This window comes from Balaenoptera ricei, chromosome 16 (genome assembly GCF_028023285.1).
Source record: "Balaenoptera ricei isolate mBalRic1 chromosome 16, mBalRic1.hap2, whole genome shotgun sequence".
NCBI classification, from domain to species: Eukaryota; Metazoa; Chordata; class Mammalia; order Artiodactyla; family Balaenopteridae; genus Balaenoptera; species Balaenoptera ricei.
In genome coordinates, this window is record NC_082654.1 from 61,637,780 (window position 1) to 61,659,367 (window position 21,588).

Sequence of the window (21,588 nt, forward strand, 5' to 3'; positions counted from 1 at the left end):
TTTACATACATTATCTCATTTAATTCTCACAACAATGAGGTAGGTACTGTGAGGTACCTACCGTCATTTTCATTTTGCAGATGACATACGGAGAGGTTAATGCCCAAAGTTTTACGGGACTGAGCCGTAAATTGAACCCAGAAAATCTCTGGAGCACGCAGTCTATTATCTACTGATTAAAGTATAAAAATGGGCGATAGGGCGAGATTCACATAAAAAGAGTGTAGGTAAGAGAGGGAGGTTAGTAAAGCAAAAAGCCTCAGGGCCAAGACAGCTGAGATATCAATACAGGATGTAGTGTTATTTTCCACCCGATACGTCTTTTCTGCTTTATTTCCTACGCTTCCATGTTCCTCTTCTCAAATTTAAGATATTTCCTCGCTGGTGGTTTCGTCGTTCAGGCTGACTGGGGCTGATCCCAAAATTCAGGCGCTAAACAACCTGTTGAAAGAAGCGGGGCAAATCCGAGGTAACCACGGTGACGGTGGCGTGGTGAGAACCCCGCGCAGGCGCGTTACATCCCAGGCGCGCCCGCCGGCCCCTCCTCTGGGCCTCAGACTCCACCAGCTGGTGCGGAGTCCTGGGCGTGGGGCGTGGGCCGCGGGTAGGGGTGGAGAGGGCCCGGGCTGGGCGCCTGCGCAGACGCCGGGACGCTGGTGTGATCGAGCTCACGTAGCGAGGGCTGCAGTCGCCTCCTCCTCAGCGCAGCCGTCGCAGCCTGGAGGTTATAAAAGGGCTAACTGGCTCCCTCTGCTGCCCAGTCGCGCCGCCAGCGGGCTGAGGGAAGGGATTAGTTAGCCGGCCGAGCGCAGGCGACCGGGGACTGAAGAACGCGCAGCCCTCCCGTGCCACTTCCCAGGTGAGACGCTCCTCCGACCTTGGGGACTGACGCTGAAGTCCTTGGGCAGCCGTGGCCCTTCTCGGATGGCTCTGGTGGTCTGTCCCTGCCCCCTTTCGTGTTAGGGCTCGGGCTCCCCCAGTTTACTACTACTGGCTCAGTACCTTCTTCCCTGGAGACTCGGCCCCTCGTCCTGCGCCCCGCGTCTCCTGGGTGCCCCAGAGGTCCTTCTGCCCTCCTCCGTGCTCCTCTTCCCACCGCCTCCCAGGTTGGCGCCCCCGACTGTTGGGGCTGCGGCAACATCAGTCTCCGCCCCGGGGACCAGCACTTTCTTGAATATTCCTTCCTGGGGAGGAATCACCCTGTTAAGTTTTCCGAGCTCCTCTCCTACCTGGTCCTGCCTAAAAAGCTGAGGAGTACGCGAGGGTTTTCGGCCTCCACAGCAGCAGATGGTTAGCGTGTGGCAATGGAGAGCGGTTTTTAAAGCTTATAGCTGATGGGGAAGTGCTCGGGCATTTTTATCCTGCCGAAGAGTCGTGGGGTCTGGGAAGTGGACCTACGCGGGGAAGTTCAGGCTTTACTCATCTGTTGCGCGCAGCGTTGCTGCCGGAGCAGCTGGAGGTAGCCCCGGGCGGCGAGTTTCGGGCGGCTTGGTTGAGGAAGTCGGCTGTCAGATCCTCCAGTCAACTGGGAAGCTAATCTTCTTCCTTCCTTCTTCTGCCACATAAATTTTTTAAAGGCACATGAGCTTCTCCCCTCCCCCTCTCTTTCTCTCCGCCAAGTTTGCTGCTTTTAAAAGTCCACATCAGTAAATGGAATTCTTTGGCTGTGTGAGAACTTTGAGTTACGTGGATGGCCCCCAGCTGTATGTTTTAAGGGGGAGGAAGAATGGTTCCATAAGTATGGGACCATTTCTCCTAAATAATCTATTGTATTAAATACAATCAGTTTTTAGACACTAACAATTTAGGCGTTCCGGCTAGAGTGGTGAAGACTTGGAATTTTGCACTGTTTGCTTTAAGAAAGGGATGAAGAAGAAACTAGATCTCCTTTTAGGAATTGATCGAAAAGGCCAAAGCGGCTTGCCAATTTCGACTTAACTGTTTCTGGTTTCTCTGAGAGCTATGGACTTTCCCTTGGAATGCACTCTGAAGGGATGAAATAGCCACTACTGAGTGGGGGAAGGGAAAAGACGTGGCAGCAGTGTTCTTTCATCAACTTTTGCCTTTTTTTTTTTTTTTATAGGTTCGGGGAAGAAACTTATTTCCCTTTTTAGATTTAGATGTAGCTTATGAATGAGGCTAGTCTTTTCCTAAAATAATCTGATGAAATATTCATTCCTCATAGCAGGAACACTGGAATTTAATTTATAAAACATTTAGAAGGGATTTTTCTGATCAAGTATCTATGGAAAAAATGGATACGTTAAGGAGGAAATATTTAAGAAGCTGAAAGTGAACAACCGTGAATAAGGTTTTTTGCCTTGATTTAAAATTTAGACATTCAGCGATTTTTCTTTAACTTTGACACTTAGCCTGTGAATATGATTTCTAAATCTTAACGATGAATTTCAAATTTTATCTTTTCTTTCTGTGGGAAGCATAGAAAGTTTTATCACTTACCTTTGAAAGTCATGTCAGTTTTGGTTTTGGTACATTATGCTTTAAGTCCTGCCAGTATTTTAGATGGCTGATGGCAAATGACTCTTTTTTTTAAAAAATCTATTTTATTTTGTTTATTTATTTTTGGCTGCCTTGGGTCTTCGTTGCTGTGCGCGGGCTTTTCTCTAGTTGCGGCGAGCTGGGGCTACTCTTCGTTGCGGTGCGTGGGCTTCTCACTGCGGTGGCTTCTCTTGCTGTGGAGCACGGGCTCTAGGCGCGCGGGCTTCAGTAGTTGTGGCTCACGGGCTTTGTTGCTCCGCGGCATGTGGGATCTTCCCAGACCAGGGCTCAAACCCGTGTCCCCTGCAGTGGCAGGCAGATTCTTAACCACTGCGCCACCAGGGAAGCCCAGAAATGATTCTTATAGATTTAACACAGTTATTAGGAAAAGGACTACTCTGTGTCTTTAGGTGAATAATGCTTTGATATCTTAAAATGAGTTTTCTTTTGAAGTACTGAAAATCAAGGATTTTGGTAAGCGGATAATAGTTATTGGCCATTTTGTATTTTGGTAACTAAGGTAGTAACCAAAAAAAAAAGATGAAAAAATGTGTACAACTTTAATTTATTGCAGAAAAGTTTAGACAGTGTAAAAGACTATTGAAAAAAGAAAGCTTTGTATTACCAGGGTAGTCCAGGTTGTTGCAGGGGAATCTTGGCTTTTTGGTAAGGAGGTGTTAACCTTTTCTAATAGTGCAGAGTGGGTTGTATACTGACAAGCAGTATCTTTCATAGGGCAAATGTGTTCAAGCTCCTGCTTTTATTCCAGGGATGCAGCCATAAAGCTTGTGAGCCTTCACTTCTGTGGAAGGAATGCCTTATTTTACTTAGCAGTTATTAACTGGGAGGGATGTAATTACATCTCTTAGATTTGGAAAGTGTCCCTATGAGATACATAGTAGTAGTTCTCAACCTATTTTGAGGTCATGAAGTCCATTGAGAATCTGACAGAAGGTGTGGACCCTGGGTCCGAGAATGCAAGTACACACATCTGTGTTGAATTTTAATTAGCATTTACAGATACTCTCTCCCTCCACAAGTGCATCTATAAACTGCAAAACCCTAACCCTACAAGAACCAAAAAGTAAAACGTATGGAGTAAGGGCATCTAGGTATCTTGAGGCAGGGTTTCTTGAATATTTTTGAAAATTGAGCTGGGCTTGTAAGTCTGACTGGACTTGACTGTATAGATGACCCTAATAAACTTTTGCTAAAAGGGTTTTAACAAAAGTGAGTAAGTTGGAGAATTGTTGAATTGCTAAATTACCTAGGCAGTCGTACATCATACTGGCCTACCCCAACCCCTTATATGTTGTAACATATCTTTGGTTCTACTCTGAAAGTGGAAAATACTTTAAGGTAAAGAAAAGTAAATTGCACAGGCCCTTGGCATTACACTTTATTGCTCTTCTGACAGTGAGATCTTGAATCTTATAATTACATAATGGGTGTGTGTGTGTGTGTGTGTGTGTGTGTGCATAAAAAATGAATGTGTAAGAGACAAGCCAAATAAAGTGTGTATGTGTATTTGTGAAAGCTTCATTAGTTAAAGTTTCATTTGTGTTTCTACTCAGTGAAATTTATTTGTATAAATTAAAGGTATCCTCTCATTAGTTTTCTTCTAGCCAAATATTGTGCCTCAATAAAAACTAATGACTCTCAAAGGACTTCATTAAGGTTACTCCAGCGGTTTCGAACTTGATATAATGAAAAACATTCCTTTCCCTGATGTTGCTTTGGATGATCAGTATGACTATTAGTATATTTGGTTGTGTATTGGCAAAAAATACAATATAGAGATTCATGCTTCTTACATAGTTGTCATCAGTGAATGAGTACTATCTTGGACTTCTTCCCCTTCCTGCTTAGTGTTTTATATAAATGTGTTCATGTTTTGGTTTACATATTTTTCACTTAAATAGTGATATTATATCAAAGTAGTATACTCAGCCTTTCTTGTTGAGCATTTGAGCTATTTCTTCATTATAAGTAGTGTGAAGAGAAGGCTGTAATTTAGTGCTTTATTTTATCTACCTGTTTAGCTACAGTAAACTTTAACCAGTTTTCTTTCTAGCTGTACTTTTTTTTTTTTTTAGGAAAAGAAAGAACATGACAATAAAATTCTTATATCAGTACTTTTTTCTTCCCACTAAGTGAATTTTCTAGGGGATTGGATTGGGCTCTGAGAAGATTTTTTAATCAACCTGATAACAACTAAAGCACTTTACAATTTATAAAGTGTTGTTTCATAATATTATATAATTTAATCTTTAAAATAATTCTGTGAGGTGGTTTTATATCATCCCCATTTTACAAATAAAGAAACTGAGATTCCAAGTCAAGTAATTTGCCCAAGAATTAGTAGTCAAAATTAGTAGTCAACAGTGAACATTGAGATGAAGCATCAAATGGAAGAATCTTCTGTTATGTCTATAGCAGTGAAGAAATGGATTCTATAAGCATGTTGTAAAAATTTTGGGAGAAGATGCTTTTGTAAAGTTTCTGGGGAGTAAGTAATAGAAATAGAAACTTGTAAAGTATTAATCACTAATTTTCAGATGTCTATTTTAATCTATTTTCTGTTTTTCTGAATCTATATTTTTTAAGGTTTTTCACCTCAGTACCTCGCACTATTGCCCTTATAATTTCTCAAGCTTTTCAACCATGAACTGTTTTCTGAAAAATTTTAAGAATTTCTGTTACAAAGGGAAATTTGTGTACAAAGAATGTTTAGTTTTAGAGACTGAGAGAAAAAGGTGTTTTCCTTGATTCAATATTGTGATCATTAAGTATTAGCATCTGTTACTATGTTCTGAACATTGTGCTGGAAGAATCATGATAACAACATGTTTGAATTAACATACAGAATAGAGGACAGCTACATAGATTTATATGCTTGTTTTATTTGAGAGTGTTTAGTAAATATTGATTAACTGGTTTTAAGTAGGCTCAAGACTTCTCTTACACTCTAATCTTATATTAACTGGATTTTCAGGTCTGATTCTTTCAAACAATGATCAATAAATGATCATTTTAATGCTTCTTAAACCTAGTTGTTGAATTTAGGTCCTCAAAGCATTACTTGCTGTATACATATGGCCTTTGTTCTTGCCCTCTTGTTCCAACAACCTCCCCCCTTTTTTTAAACCCAGACAAGAGTTTATTCATATTCAAAAGTTGCTTGAAGACATTCTCAAATTTGCATACTCTCAAATTTACCAGTCTTTAAACCTCAAAGATATTTTGAGAATAGATCTCAATTTACTGTTTGAATAAAAAAATCTTAAATAATGATATTTGTGAACAGTAATCATAGCTACCAAGTGATAACGTTTTATAGGTAAATAAAAACACTAACGTATGACATAATAAGGGTGATTACTAATAAAGTAATTGGTATACTGTAACAACTTTATCCAGGTATAATGGATATACAGTAAACTGCACACATTTACAGTGTGCAATTGGTATGTTTTGACAAAAGTATATACCCATGAGATTGTCAACACTGTCAAGATAAGGAACATTTTCAACACCTTCAAGAGTTTCCTCATGACTCTTTGTAATCCCTCCCTCCTGCTCCTTCCTGCCCTTTCCTCATCCCCAGGTAACCATTGATCTTTTTCTGACACTTAAGATTTGTTTGTATTTTTGAGAGTTTTCTGTAAATGGACTCATATAGTATGTACTTTGTGCAGTGGGGAGGAGGGTGTCCAGCTTCTTAAACTCAGCATAATTATTTTGAAATTCATCCACGTTGTTATGTGTTCGTTCCTTTTTATTGTTGAGTAGTATTATATTGTATGGATATACCACAAAACTTTTTTTTTTCCGTGTACGAATTGATGGACATTTGGGTTGTTTCCAGCTTTTAATTATTATAAACAGAGTTGCAATGAGCATTCGCAATTCGCAGATAAGTCTTTGGAGGAATATATACTTTCTTTTCTCTTGCATAAATATCTAGTAGTGGAATAGTAACATATGTTATAGGGAAATATTTCTTCCCAGATTGTGGCTTGTATTCATTGTTTTAACAGTGTGTTTCAAAGAGCAGGAACTGTCTCTAATCATGGACAGAATGTCTATGCAGAAAATCGGAAAGATTGTTCAGAAAGCTCCAGCCCTAATAAGTGAATTCTGCAAGGTTGAAGGACAGAATGTCAATACATAACAATCAGTTGTATTTCTATATAATAACAATGAACAATTGGAAATTAAAATTTAAAAGTACCATCTTAATAGCACCAAAACCTATGAAATATTTAGTATTAGCTTTACAAGACATGTGCAAGATTTGTATAATGAAAATTATAAGACACTGGTGGAAGAAACCAAAGAAGACCTAAATAAATGGAGAGATATGCCATATTCATGGATTGGAAGACAATATTGTTAAGACAACCATTCGTCCAAGCTGATCTATAGATTCAATGCAATTCCAGTCCAAATCCCAGCAGGGTTTCTTACAGAAAGTAATAAGCTGATTCTAAAATTGATATGGAAAAACAAAGGAACTAGAAAAAGGTAAAATAATGTTGAAAAAGAACAAAAAAGTTGGGAAACTCCTGATTTCAACTTACGTTGCTGCGGTACTCAAGGGTAAAGATAGAGAAAAGATAGATCATTGGAACAAAACAGAGAATTCAGACACACAAAATGGTCAGTTCGTTTTTGACAAGGGTATTAAGGCAATTCAATAGAGAAAGGATAATCTGGAATAGTTAGACGTTCATATGCAAAAACTGTCTTATTTGGGCGTCTGATATCCTCTGTTGGACACTGGGCAGCCCCCTGCCCAGAAATTTATATAAATCTTGGGACAGATGACATAAAGGCACCAATGGATATGAAATATGAAATAAAGTTTACTCACACAGTCAACTGAAAAAGGATTCCTCACGGAGAAGTCTTAGGTTTAGTCCAGAATGAAGCAAAAGTGAAGAAGGGCGGTTGGGTTTAATTTTTATTGTGGCCAGAAGGAGTGTGATAGTTCCCATGTGTGGGATTTACATGGTTTTAGCTTCCCACTGACGCCCAAGGAGGCAATGGCTGGGCTTTCTTACTGACTTATCCAGATGTGGGGCAAAAGGGAGAGGGAAGTGGGGCTTTAAGGCAATGAGCACTCAAACGTCAAAATAGAATACTTTTCTTTATTATAGCCTCAGTGCAAAAATTCCTCACTGTCTGTGCAAAAACTAGTTCAAAGTCGTTCGTAGACCTCGAGATATGACCTAAAGCTAGAAAATAACTTGAAGAAAATATAAGACAAAATCTTTTTGAGACCTTGGATCAGGCAAAGATTTTTTTTTTTAATCACCAAAAAATTAGACACCAAAAGCGTGATCCATAAATGAATAAATTGATAAATTCAACTTCATCAAAATTAAGAACTTCTGCTGTTTGAAACAGTGTTATGAGAATGAAAAGACAAGTCACAGACTGGGAGTTAATATTCCCCTAACACATATCTGACAAAAGACTTGTATCCAGAATATATAAAGAACTCACAAAATTCAGTAGTAAGTGAACAACCTAATAAAAATTTGACAGAAGATTTAAGTAGAAACTTTACCGAAAAGACCTATGGACAGCAAATAAATATACCAGAAGATATTAAACATCATTAGTAATTGCAGAATTGCAAATTAAAACCACACTGAGATACCAGTATACACTTAAGTGAGAAAATTAATTGAGACATTAAGAAGAATGAAAGAAAAAAGGAAAAATAACAATACCAAATGCTGATAAGAATGTGGAGCGGGCTTCCCTGGTGGCGCAGTGGTTAAGAATCTGCCTGCCAATGCAGGGGACATGGGTTCGAGCCCTGGTCTGGGAAGTTCCCACATGCCACGGAGCAACTAAGCCCGTGAGCCACAACTACTGAGCCTGCGCATCTGGAGCCTGTGCTCCGCAACGGGAGAGGCCGAGACAGTGAGAGGCCCGCGCACCGCGATGAAGAGTGGCCCCCACTCGCCGAAACTGGAGAAAGCCCTCGCACAGAAACGAAGACCCAACACAGCCAAAAATAAATAAATAAATTTAAAAATTAAAAAAAAAAAAAAAAAAAAAAGAATGTGGAGCAGTTGGAGCTTTCATCCGTTGCTGATGGCAGTGCAAATGGTATAGTGACTTTAACATTTGGCAGTTCTTTATAAAGGTAAACATATGCTTACCATACAACCCAGCATCCCTACTCCTGGATTTACCAGGAGTTTTTTAAGCTGTTTTTTAAATAGCTTTATTGAGATACAGTTCACATACCATACAATTTACCTCTTAAAGTGCTTTTAATACATGCACAGAGTTGGTGTAACCATCATAACAATCAATTTTAGTACTTCTTTTTTTATCACTCCAAAAAGAAACATCAGATCCATTAGCAATCACTCTCCTCCCCCTCCCCCAGCCCTAGGCAACCACTAATGTACTTTTTATGTCTGTAGATTTTTTTCACTTAACATAATGTTTTCGAGGTTCATTTGCGTTATACCATGTATCAGTACTTCATTTCTTTTTATGACCAAATAACATTCCATTGTATGAATATATCATATTTTATTTATTCATCATTTGATGGACATTTGGGTTGCTTCCACCTTTTTGGCTATTATTAATAATGCTGCTATGAACATTCATATACATATATTTCTGTGGATATGTGCTTTCATTTGTTTTGGGTATAGACTTAGGAGTGGAATTGTTGGGTCATATGGTAACTCTATGTTTTTAGGAACTGAAAAACTGTTTTCCAAAGTAGCTACACCATTTTACATTCCCATCAGCAGTGTATGAGAGTTCCAGTTTCTTCACATCCTTGTCAACACTTATTTTCTTTTTTACTACAGCTGTCCTAGGGGCTGTGAAGTGATATCTCATTGTGGTATTTGATTTGCATTTCCATAATGATTAATGATGTTGAGTGTTTTTTCATGTACTTATTGGCCATTTGTATCTTCTTTGGAGAAATGTCTCTTCAAATCCTTTTCCCATTTAAAAAGTGGAGCATTTTAAATTATTTTTACTGTTGGGTTCTAAGAGTTCTGTATATATTCTGGGTATTAAACTTTTGTTAGAGATATGATTTATAATTTTTTTCCCATTCTGTAGGTTGTCTTTTCACTTTCCTGAAGAATGAAAGTTTTAAATTTTGATGAAGTCCAATTTAATTTTTTCCTTGGCTTCTTGTGCTTTAGGTGTTATATCTAAGAAATTGTTGTCTAGGTGTATGTATAATTGCCTAATCAAGGTTATGAAGATTTACACCTCTTTTTTTCCTAAGAGGTTTATAGTTTTAAATTTCATAATAATCTTTGCTACATTTTGAGTTAATTTTAGGGTCAATTTAAAGTTTTCTTAGTTTATTCCCAGGTAATTAACATATTTGTTGCTGTTGCAAATGAGATAATTTTTCTGTTGCTTCCTGTGATTGGTTCTTGTTTGTGTGAAAAGGTCCTTTTCTAAACGGAATGCTCTTTCTTTCTAAATGATAATTTTTCAAGTAGTATAGCTTGCTTTAAAAATTCAGTCTTTAATGAAGTTTCATTGAAAGCTATGCTTTTGGAATAGTTTGCTTCACCACATATTCCTTACTTAAGCTTAAAAAATCTAAAATGTATATTGTACGAGATTTTATTTTCCACTTGTATCCTAAGGGTGGTGGCGAAGACACTACAGTTGCCTTTTCAGGACTTCCTCTGAAAATCAAAAATAGATGCAATTTGTTTTAGGAGCAAAAGGGATTGATGGTGGTATTATGCCAACTAGTAGAGGTGTGGTTGATCATTTGGATTTTGCTATCTCTGTCTATGATTTGAATTTGTCTCTTCACTTCAGTGCTACTTTGACTTCGTTTTTTAGCTCGCTTATTTATTTATAGAAATACAAATTTTCTATTAAAAATGTTTATTAAAATGCAGAAGTTGAGTGAATAGAATTGACTGTGATCCCAACTCTCAGATAGTTAAAATTTTTTGAGTTCTTTTAATTACTATATAAAGTTTTAAGCTTTTTACATATATATCCAAGTATATTCTAAATTAGGCTTTAAACTTTCCCATATTTATGTTTAGCACTCTCCAAATTAGAAAACAAACCTAGTTTTAAGAGTTTAGGTCTCTATCCGTGGTGGCACAGTGGTTAAGAATCCGCTGCCAATGCAGGGGACACCAGTTCGAGCCCTGGTCCGGGAAGATCCCACGTGCTGCGGAGCAACTAAGCCCATGCGCCACAACTACTGAGCCTGTGCTCTAGAGCCCGCAAGCCACAACTACAGAAGCCTGTGCGCCTAGAGCCCGTGCTCTGCAACCACAGAGCCACCACAATGAGAAGCCTGCACACTGCAACGAAGAGTAGCCCTCACGTGCCGCGACTAGAGAAAACCTGCGTGCAACAACGAAGACCCAGTGCAGCCAAAAATAATAAATAAATTAAAAAAAAAAAACAGTTTAAGTCTCTAAAGAATAGCTGCTTTTTATATTACTGCTGTTTTTTAAATATTCTAACCAATATTTATTGATATTCATGTTACGAAATACATAGTTTCATTAATATAACCAGTTTATACAACCAAGAGAAAATACTGTAAATTATTCAAATGAGAAATGTATAGACTTTGTTAATATTTGGAAATACCAGCATTTATAAGCAACAAGGAAAGCATGTATAATTTAATGTTTACTTCTTTTCCTTCTTCCCTTCCACTGCCTCTGTCCACTTTCTTCTCCCACTCAAATTCCTAAATTACAAAGACTGTGCATTTGTTTGCTAGTAGATTGGGCTGCTTGGTCCTTCTCACTGCCTTAGCCCAGGGTTGAGGTTGCCTGGGCTTCCCACAACTCTCCAGGTCTTTTCTTTTTCCATGTCCCTTGAGACACTCTTGGCAACATATCCAGCTATTCTTGAGCTCTTGCCCCACATTCAAAAGTAACATGTCTTAAGTGTCTTCGATGTGTCAGGCATCCTCCAAGGCACTTTCATCTGAAGTACTGCTGTTTTTTTGGCCGCGCCGCGCAGCATGCGGGATCCTAGTTCCCTGACCAGGGATCAAACCCGTGCCCCCTGCAGTGGAAGCACAGAGTCTTAACCACTGGACCACCAGGGAAGTCCCTGCTGATCTTTTATTACTGGCTGGCGGTCAAGTTTAGCCTCATATTTGATACCTTACCTTTTTGCTTATTCTGCTTCTAGTTAAAGGGACCACCAAATAAAAGTGGACATTATTGATGAATTTTACTAAATTGCAGGACTCTTAGTATCACTTATGGTAAATTGTTTTTCTACCCTGGGAACAAGAATCCTGAACTTTTATCCTGTATTGGGAAATGTATGCATTACTAACTAAAGTGTTTGAAATAGTTGAGAGGTATACTATACAGTTTAAAATACACAGTTTAAAAGTCAGTGAAGAATGGCACCGCTTTAATTATAAATAAGATTCATTTCTTTCTCAAATCTTCCCCTCAGCCTACATTTATTTTTAAAATGTTTCTGGTTTAGGGAAACTTGACTTTCCTAGTTGAAACAGAAACTTTAAACATTGAGTTTAACTTCAATTGTGAATCCAATTTAAATCTTTTTTTTTAATGGATTAAAATCATATTTATTCTTAAACTTTGTATCTCAGATATAGAAGTAGCATGTATTGGATCTCCAAAATTAAGAAAAACATTTAAAAGATCATTGAAAAATATCGCTTTCTAGTGCTAGGGAATAGAGAGGGGTAAATATATGAGAATTATTTACCTTATTATTTAGTTTGCCTCTAAAAATATTAACTACAGGGTTGATGAGAGAAACTGTATTAATTAGGACTCTGGCTTAAACAGAAATCCAACTCATACTAGTCCATAATGGAATTTATTTAAGTGTTGTGGGGATAGGGAGTTGTCTTAACAACAGAGGTCAGGAGTGTGATTAAACTTCAAGAATAATTGGAACATGAGAATATTTTTTTCTGTCTCTTGTCTGTCTTCTCTGCGTTATTTGCTTCATTTTAAAACCTTTCCAGATAAGCTTCATTCACTTGGTCCCTAACTTCTCCTGAGCTTTATTTATAAAATAGTTGAGGCATTCAAAGAGTGCCTGCCACTTCTTTCTCAGTTTCATTTTCAAATTTTCCAGCAAAGAACTTTGAATGGCTACTTAGGCAGGGAGAAGTATCATGCTATATACCATGACTGGTAAAACTATGGGGATGAATTAAAGATAGACTGGGGGAGTAAAAAAAGGTAGAAGGGGGCAGTTTCCAGAAGAAAGAGTAGGGGTGGTTGAGGTGCCATATAGGGAGAAACGGGTATGTGTTTTTGAAATGATCTTATCTTCAGATTACTTCTGACAGGGAAGACTTTGAACTTTGGAAGAACCTCCAAAAGAAAGCCTATGTAGCACTTTCAGTTAAGGGCAATATCTTGATTTAGAGGTTCTTTTCAACTAAATCCTGAACTGTTTTTCCATTGGAATGATGCCAAAGACTGGGTTCACTGCTCAGTTACAGAAAGTTGTGGCAAAGAGGCTAGTATAATTTCTGAGTTTTTTGTTTGTTTTTTTGTTTTTTTTTAATAACAACTCTATTTAAAAAAAATTTATTTATTTTTGGCTGTGTTGGGTCTTCATTGCTGCACGCTGGCTTTCTCTAGTTGCGGCGAGTGGGGGCTACTCTTCGTTGCGGTGCACAGCTTCTTACTGTGGTGGCTTCTCTTGTTGTGGAGCATGGGCTCTAGGCGCATGGGCTTCAGTAGTTGCAGCACACAGGCTCAGTAGTTGTAGCTCGCGGGCTCTAGAGCACAGGCTCAGTAGTTGCGGAGCACGGGCTTAGTTGCTCCGTGACCTGCGGGATCTTCCCGGACCAGGGATCGAACCCGTGTCCCCTGCATTGGCAGGCGGATTCTCAACCACTGCGCCACCAGGGAAGCCCTGATTTCTGAGTTTTTGATCAAAAGGTTGCTCATACCATTAAAGCACTCATCCATCGTATTTTAAGTGTGTACTAGAGATGCATCTCACTCTCTTTAGGAGCAGATGTATGACTAGAATTCATAGAGTTAAAACAAATGGCAATTTACAGAGGGATAATAGGGAAGAACAGAAACATAACTAGTTCTATTAGTAATCACTCTTAGTTGTCTTGGAAAATCCATCCTGCTTATATGGTAGAGACATGCTGTCTTGATGTATATACTACATTGCAGTGGCCTGAATTAGAAGCCTGAATGTGTGTTGGTCTTTTGTGTTGACCAAAAACTGTCAGAAAGATTAAAGTCTAACACAGATGTCAGGAAAACCAACAGTTGAATATGGAATTTGTATGAGGAAAAATAAACTTAAAGCTGGAGCCCTCTAAAAGAAGGCTTGGAACAGTTGTGGAAGGTGTGGAGAGACTGACTGTTAGAAAGAGCCCTGTGGAAAATTTTTTGTGTCAGAGAAAGTTTAGATTAGAATAACAAGCATTTTTTAGTCCGCCTTATTAATTTTTGAGTGATTTGTGTGGGAAAGACAAACTTTTAAATGTTGCAACTTTTTTCTTGGAAGGAAAATGTTAGACCAAAAGGCTAATAGAATTATTTGCCAGATGCCCTGTTCTAGTAATACATTGAATAACTTGAACATACAATTCAGTGAATCCTGATAACTCAAAGTCGTAAACATTTAGAATGTAGCAGAACTGTTTTAAAATCTGTTCCCAGGTTTGATTGATCTGTGAGTATGTGGGACTGGACTTTCCTGGAAGAGAAGGACTGTAGGAAAGTTTCAGATAAATAGTACACTTTGCAATTTATTTTTGTCCAGGTCTACCTGAGAATATGTTTCCCAGGTTGTTGTTGTTGTTGTTGTTTCTTTATAGTTTTAAAAATATTATATTCATGTATGTCAAACATTACATGTAATATACATGTGTGTTATAAAAATTAGATAAAAAACACTCACGAACCTACCATCTAGCCAAGAACCAAAATATTATCAGTAATTTATCTGTACTGTTTTAGCACTAAATTTTATATCAGTATAAATTTGTCTTTGTATCTTTGACTCTTCTTTGGCTTTGTTTTCTTTCCCCTTTCCTCCCCTCCCTCCCTTTCTTTCATCAGGTCCTCTCAGGGATCTGAGATTTACCTTTCTTTTAAAGGAGATTGCATCCTCTTTAACCCATTTAAATTCTATTTCAAGCTTGTTTGAGGGTTTAGAAAGAAGGTGTCTTACTTTTTTTTAATTAATTTTTATTGGAGTATAGTTGCTTTACAGTGTTGTGTTAGCTTCTACTGCACAGTATATCTTACTATTTTTATTTTATTTTATTTTATTTATTTATTTATTTATTTATTTTTGGCCGTGTTGGGTCTTCGTTTCTGTGTGAGGGCTTTCTCTAGTTGCGGCAAGCCGGGGCCACTCTTCATCGCGGTGCGCGGGCCTCTCACTGTCGCGGCCCCTCTTGTTGCGGAGCACAGGCTCCAGACGCGCAGGCTCAGTAGTTGTGGCTCACGGGCCTAGTTGCTCCGTGGCATGTGGGATCCTCCCAGACCAGGGCTCAAACCCGTATCCCCTGCATTGGCAGGCAGATTCTCAACCACTGCGCCACCAGGGAAGCCCTATCTTACTATTTTTAATAAAACCCTAATGTCTTTTGGGATGCTTTACTCTTAGTTGCATATAATGATTTGCTTTGCAAGCTGGTAACTGAATGAAGGTGGTAATAAGTGGAAGTGAGACATCATAAGTAAAGAAACCATTATGTTTTAAAAACCTGTGATTGATAGATATGCTTGCCTATTAACATGTCACTTAAGGTTTCTGAAAGAATGTGGATTAGACATAGTATTAAAACAGATTAGAGAAAGCATTCCCTAGATTAATTAGAAATTCAATGACATGTTCCAAAAAATAAGTTAAAGTAAAATGTATTTTAAAGGCAGAGAGCACCTGTTGTGTGATTTCAAGGGGTGGTTGTATCCTGTGGTTCTCAAAGTGTGATCCCCAGAGCAGTAGCAGCAGCAGCATCACCTGAGAACTTGCATAAATGATCTAGGTACCTCAACCTTTAGGTGATCTGATACAGCTAAAGTTTAGAACCACTGCTGTATAGGCTACCTTCATTTTTATTAACTAGCTTACGTTGGCATGGTAATTTGGAGTAATGCTGTGAGGGTCTGAACTTTCTATTGCAAGTGACAGAAATCCAACATGAACTAGTTTAAGAAAAAGAGAATTTACAGGCTCCCTTAGCTGAGTTGGAAGATTATTGGGATAGCTCACAGATTCAAAGCAGTAATTGTAAGAATCAGGACTGTGGAGCTTGTAAAGCTGTTCGTCTCTGCATAACTTTGTCCTGTTTATAGATTAGGTTCCTATCTATCCTTGTCAAGTGGGAAAGATGGTCACAGGCAGCTCCAGATTCACATCCTCTGAACTTAGCAATTCAGAAAGAGCTGCTTTTTACCATTTCACAAGCCCACTCCTCAACTGTTACGTTCGTGGGAATGAGAGTCAATGACTGCCTTAGCCTGGGTCATTTGTCTGTTTCTGGGAGGAAGGAGAATAGAAAAGTATGCTACTCTGACAATGTACAATAGTTCACTACTTGATACCTGGGTTGCTTTCAAATAAGCTTAACAGTCTTTGAAGCAGAGAAATCTAGAGGTTTATAGAGTTAGAAAATGGGACATGCTCAAACGTGTTAGCCACTTTATTGTGTTAGAGTGTAGTTAAGCATTTCATTAAAGGCTTACAGTGCCATAATATGGAAGTTGATGTTTTAGGTTTATTATTTTGAATAGAGTTAATTTTTGTCATTATAAAAGTAAATATAATTAGAGAAATGCAAATCAAAACTACAATGAGGTACCACCTCACACCGGTCAGAATGGCCATCATTAAAAAGTCTACAGGGCTTCCCTGGTGGCGCAGTGGTTAAGAATCTGCCTGCCAATGCAGGGGACACGGGTTCGAGCCCTAATCTGGGAAGATCCCACATGTCGCGGAGCAACTAAGCCCATGCACCACAACTACTGAGCCTGCGCTCTAAAGCCCGTGAGCCACAACTACTGAGCCCACGTGCCACAACTACTGAAGTCCACGTACCTAGAGCCTGTGCTCTGCAACAAGAGAAGCCACCGCAGTGAGAAGCCCACGCACCACAACAAAGAGTAACCTCCACTCGCCACAACTAGAAAAAGCCTGCATGCAGCAACGAAGACCCAACGCAGCCAAAAATAAATAAAAAACAAATTAAAAAAAAAGTCTACAAATAACAGATGCTGGAGAGGATGTGGAGAAAAGGGAATCCTCCTACACTGTTGGTGGGAATGTAAGTTGGTGCAGCCACTATGGAGAACAGTGTGGAGGTTCCTCAGAAAACTAAAAATATTGTAGAATTAGCATATGATCCAGCAGTCCCACTCCTGGGCATATACCTGGACAAAACTATAATTAAAAAAGATAATGCACCCCTGTGTTCATAGCAGCACTGTTCACAATAGCTAAGACACGGAAACAACCTAAATGTCCATCAACAGATGAATGGATAAAGAAGATTGGTACATATATACAATGGAATACTACTCAGCCATAAAAAAATAAAGAAATAGGATTTCCCTGGTGGCTCAGTGGTTAAGAATCTGCCTGCCAATTCAGGGGACACGGGTTAGAGCCCTGGTCCGGGAAGATCCCACATGCTGTGGAGCAACTAAGCCCGTGCGCCACAACTACTGAGCCTGCGCTCTAGAGCCCACGAGCCACAACTACTGAGCCCACATGCCTAGAGCCTGTGCTCTGCAACAAGAGAAGCCACTGCAATGAGAAGCCCATGCACTGTGACAAAGAATAGCCCCCGCTCGCTGCAACTAGAGAAAGCCCGCACACAGCAACAAAGACCCAGTGCAGCCAAAAAGAAAGGAAGGGAGGGAGAGAGGAAGGAAGGAATTTCTGCTTAAAGAAAGAAAAAAAACAACGAAATAATGCCATTGCAGCAACATGGATGCAACTAGGGGTTATCATACTAAGTGAAGTGAAGTCAAAAAGAGAAAGACAAATACCATATGATGTCACTTATATGTGGAATCTAAAATATGACACAAATGAGCCTATCTACAAAACAGAACACAGACATAGAGAGCAGACTTGTGGTTGCCAAGGGGTAGGGGGCTGGGGGAGGGAAGGACTGGGAGTTTCGGATTAGCAGACGTAAACTATTAAATATAGGATGGATAAACAACAAAGTCCTACTGTATAGCATAGGGAACTATATTCAATATTCTGTAATAAACCATAATGGAAAAGAATATTAAAAAAAGAGAGTCTACATACAAGTGAGTCACTTTGCTGTACAGCAGAGATTGGCACAACATTGTAAATCAACTATACTTCAATTAAAAAAAATAAAAACCTATTACATGATGAGAAAAAAAATAAACATTGAATATAAAAGTAAATATACCCTATGATATCTGGAAAATGCAGAGAAATAGGAAAAAATCACCTAATGTTCTCCTCTCCAGAGACAACTACATTTTGGTGAATTTCCTCTGCATATTTTCTTGCATAGTTATGATCACATTATAATGTTAATTTTTTTTTGAATTTTATTTTATTTTTTTATACAGCAGGTTCTTATTAGTCATCCATTTTATACACATCAGTGTATACATGTCAATCCCAATCTCCCAATTCATCACACCACCACCACCACCCCTGCCACTTTCCCCCCTTGGTGTCCATACATTTGTTCTCTACATCTGTGTCTCAGTTTCTGCCCTGCAAACCGGTTCATCTGTACCATTTTTCTAGGTTCCACATATATGCATTAATACGCGATATTTGTTTTTCTCTTTCTGACTCACTTCACTCTGTATGACAGTCTCTAGATTCATCCACGTCTCTACAAATGACCCAATTTCGTTCCTTTTTATGGCTGAGTAATATTCCATTGTATATATGTACCACATCTTCTTTATCCATTTGTCTGTCTGTGGGCATTTAGGTTGCTTCCATGACCTGGCTATTGTAAATAGTGCTGCAGTGAACACTGAGGTGCATGTGTCTCTTTGAATTATGCTTTTCTCAGGGTATATGCCCAGTAGTGGGATTGCTGGGTCATATGGTAATTCTATTTTTAGTTTTTTTTTTTTTATAAAGGACTTTTAGAAACCCTCTCGCAGGGTTTCTTTTTTTTCTTTTTTCTTTTTTTTAAAGAAATTCACGTTCTTTTATTTATTTATTTATTTATTTATGACTGTGTTGGGTCTTCGTTTCTCTGCGAGGGCTTTCTCTAATTGTGGCAAGTGGGGAACACTCTTCATCGCGCTGCGCGGGCCTCTCACCATCGCGGCCTCTCTTGTTGCGGAGCACAGGCTCCAGACCGCGCAGGCTCAGTAGTTGTGGCTCACAGGCCCAGCTGCTCTGTGGCATGTGGGATCTTCCCAGACCAGGGCTCGAACCCGTGTCCCCTGCATTGGCAGGCAGATTCTCAACCACTGCGCCACCAGGGAAGCCCTATTTTTAGGTTTTTAAGGAACCTCCATACTGTTCTCCATAGTGGCTGTATCAATTTACATTCCCACCAACAATGCAAGAGGGTTCCCTTTTCTCCACACCCTCTCCAGCATTTGTGGTTTGTAGATTTCCTGATGATGGCCATTTTAACTGGTGTGAGGTGATACCTCATTGTAGTTTTGATTTGCATTTCTCTAATAATTAGTGATGTTGAGCAGCTTTTCATGTGCTTCTCAGCCATCTGTATGTCTTCTTTGGAGAAATGTCTATTTAGGTCTTCTGCCCATTTTTTGATTGGGTTGTTTGTTTTTTTAATATTGAGCTGCATGAGCTGTTTATATATTTTGGAGATTAATCCTTTGTCCGTTGATTTGATTGCAAATATTTTTTCCAATTCTGAGGGTCATCTTTTTGTCTTGTTTGTAGTTTCCTTTGCTTTGCAAAAGCTTTTAAGTTTCATTAGGTCCCATTTGTTTATTTTTGTTTTTATTTCCATTACTCTAGGAGGTGGATCAAAAAAGATCTTGCTGTGGTTTATGTCAAAGAGTGTTCTTCCTATGTTTTCCTCTAAGAGTTTTATGGTGTACGGTCTTACATTTAGGTCTCTAATCCATTTTGAGTTTATTTTTGTGTATGGTGTTAGGGAGTATTCTAATTTCATTCTTTTACATGTAGCTGTCTATTTTTCCCAGCACCACTTATTGAAGAGACTGTCTTTACTCCATTGTATATCCTTGCCTCCTTTGTCATAGATTAGTTGACCATAGGTTTGTGGGTTTATCTCTGGGCTTTCTCTCCTGTTCCATTGATCTATGTTTCTGTTTTTGTGCCAGTACCATATTGTCTTGATTACTGTAGGTTTGTAGTATAGTTTGAAGTCAAGGAGTCTGATTCCTCCAGCTCTGTTTTTTTCCCTCAAGACTGCTTTGGCTATTTGGGGTCTTTTGTGTCTCCATACAAATTTTAGGATTTTTTGTTCTAGTTCTGTAAAAAATGCCATTGGTAATTTGATAGGGATTGCATTGAATCTGTAGATTGTTTTGGGTAGTATAGTTATTTTCACAGTATTGATTCTTCCAATCCAAGAACATGGTATATCTCTCCATCTGTTGGTATCATCTTTAATTTCTTTCATCAGTGTCTTTTTTTTTTTTTTTATCATACTTAAGGGCTCATCAGTGTCTTATAGTTTTGTGCATACAGGTCTTTTGTCTCCCTAGGTAGGTTTATTCCTAGGTATTTTATTCTTTTTGTTGCAACAGTAAATGGGAGTGTTTCCTTAATTTCTCTTTCAGATTTTTCATCATTAGTGTATAGGAATGCAAGAGATTTCTGTGCATTAATTTTGTATCCTGCAACTTTACCAAATTCATTGATTAGCTCTAGTAGTTTTCTGGTGGCATCTTTAGGATTCTCTATGTATAGTATCATGTCATCTGCAAACAGTGACAGTTTTACTTCTTTTCCAATTTGTATTCCTTTTATTTCTTTTTTTTCTCTGATTGTTGTGGCTAGGACTTCCAAAACTATGTTGAATAATAATGGCGAGAGTGGACATCCCTGTCTTGTTCTTGATCCTAGAAGAAATGCTTTTGGTTTTTCACCATTGAGAATGATATTTGCTGTGGGTTTGTCGTATATGGCCTTTATTATGTTGAGGTAGGTTCCCTCTACGCCCACTTTCTGGAGAGTTTTTATCATAAATGGGTGTTGAATTTTGTCAGAAGCTTTTTCTGCATCTATTGAGATGATCATATGGTTTTTCTTCTTCAATTTGTTAATATGGTGTATCGCATTGATTGATTTGTGTATATTGAAGAATCCTTGCATCCCTGGGATAAATCCCACTTGATCATGGTGTAGGATCCTTTTAACGTGTTGTTGGATTCCGTTTGCTAGTATTTTGTTGAGGATTTTTGCATCTATATTCATCAGTGATATTGGTCTGTAATTTTCTTTTTTTGTAGTGTCTTTGTCTGGTTTTGGTATCAGGGTGATGGTGGCCTCATAGAATGAGTTTGGGAGTGTTCCTCCCTCTGCAGTTTTTTGGAAGAGTTTGAAAAGGATGGGTGTTAGCTCTTCTCTAAATGTTTGATAGAATTCACCTGTGAAGCCATCTGGTCCTGGACTTTTGTTTGTTGGAAGATTTTTAATCACAGTTTCAATTTCATTACTTGTGATTGGTCTGTTCATATTTTCTATTTCTTCCTAGTTCAGTCTTGAAAGGTTATACCTTTCTAAGAATTTGTCCATTTCTTCCAGGTTGTCCATTTTATTGGCATAGGGTTGCTTGTAGTAGTCTCTTAGGATGCTTTGTATTTCTGCGGTGTCTGTTGTAACTTCTCCTTTTTCATTTCTGATTTTATTGATTTGAGACCTATCCCTCTTTTTCTTGATGAGTGTGGCTAATGGTTTATCAATTTTGTTTATCTTCTCAAAGAACCAGCTTTTAGTTTTATTGATCTGTGCTATTGTTTTCTTTGTTTCTATTTCATTTATTTCTGCTCTGATCTTTGTGATTTCTTTCCTTCTGCTAAGTTTAGGTTTTGTTTTTTCTTCTTTCTTTAGTTCCTTTAGGTGTAAGGTTAGATTGTTTATATGAGA

General features: G+C 38.5%; 1 protein-coding gene across 2 annotated transcripts in view; it reads left to right on the forward strand.

The window, feature by feature from the left end:
- Positions 1-659: 659 nt before the first annotated feature.
- Positions 660-21,588, forward strand: part of P4HA1 (prolyl 4-hydroxylase subunit alpha 1) — an 85,991-nt gene continuing 65,062 nt past the window's right edge. For both annotated transcript variants that reach the window (XM_059899551.1, XM_059899552.1), the window contains exon 1: positions 660-859. The gene's annotated coding sequence lies outside the window, so the exon portion shown is untranslated. The remainder of the gene's footprint in view (positions 860-21,588) is intronic.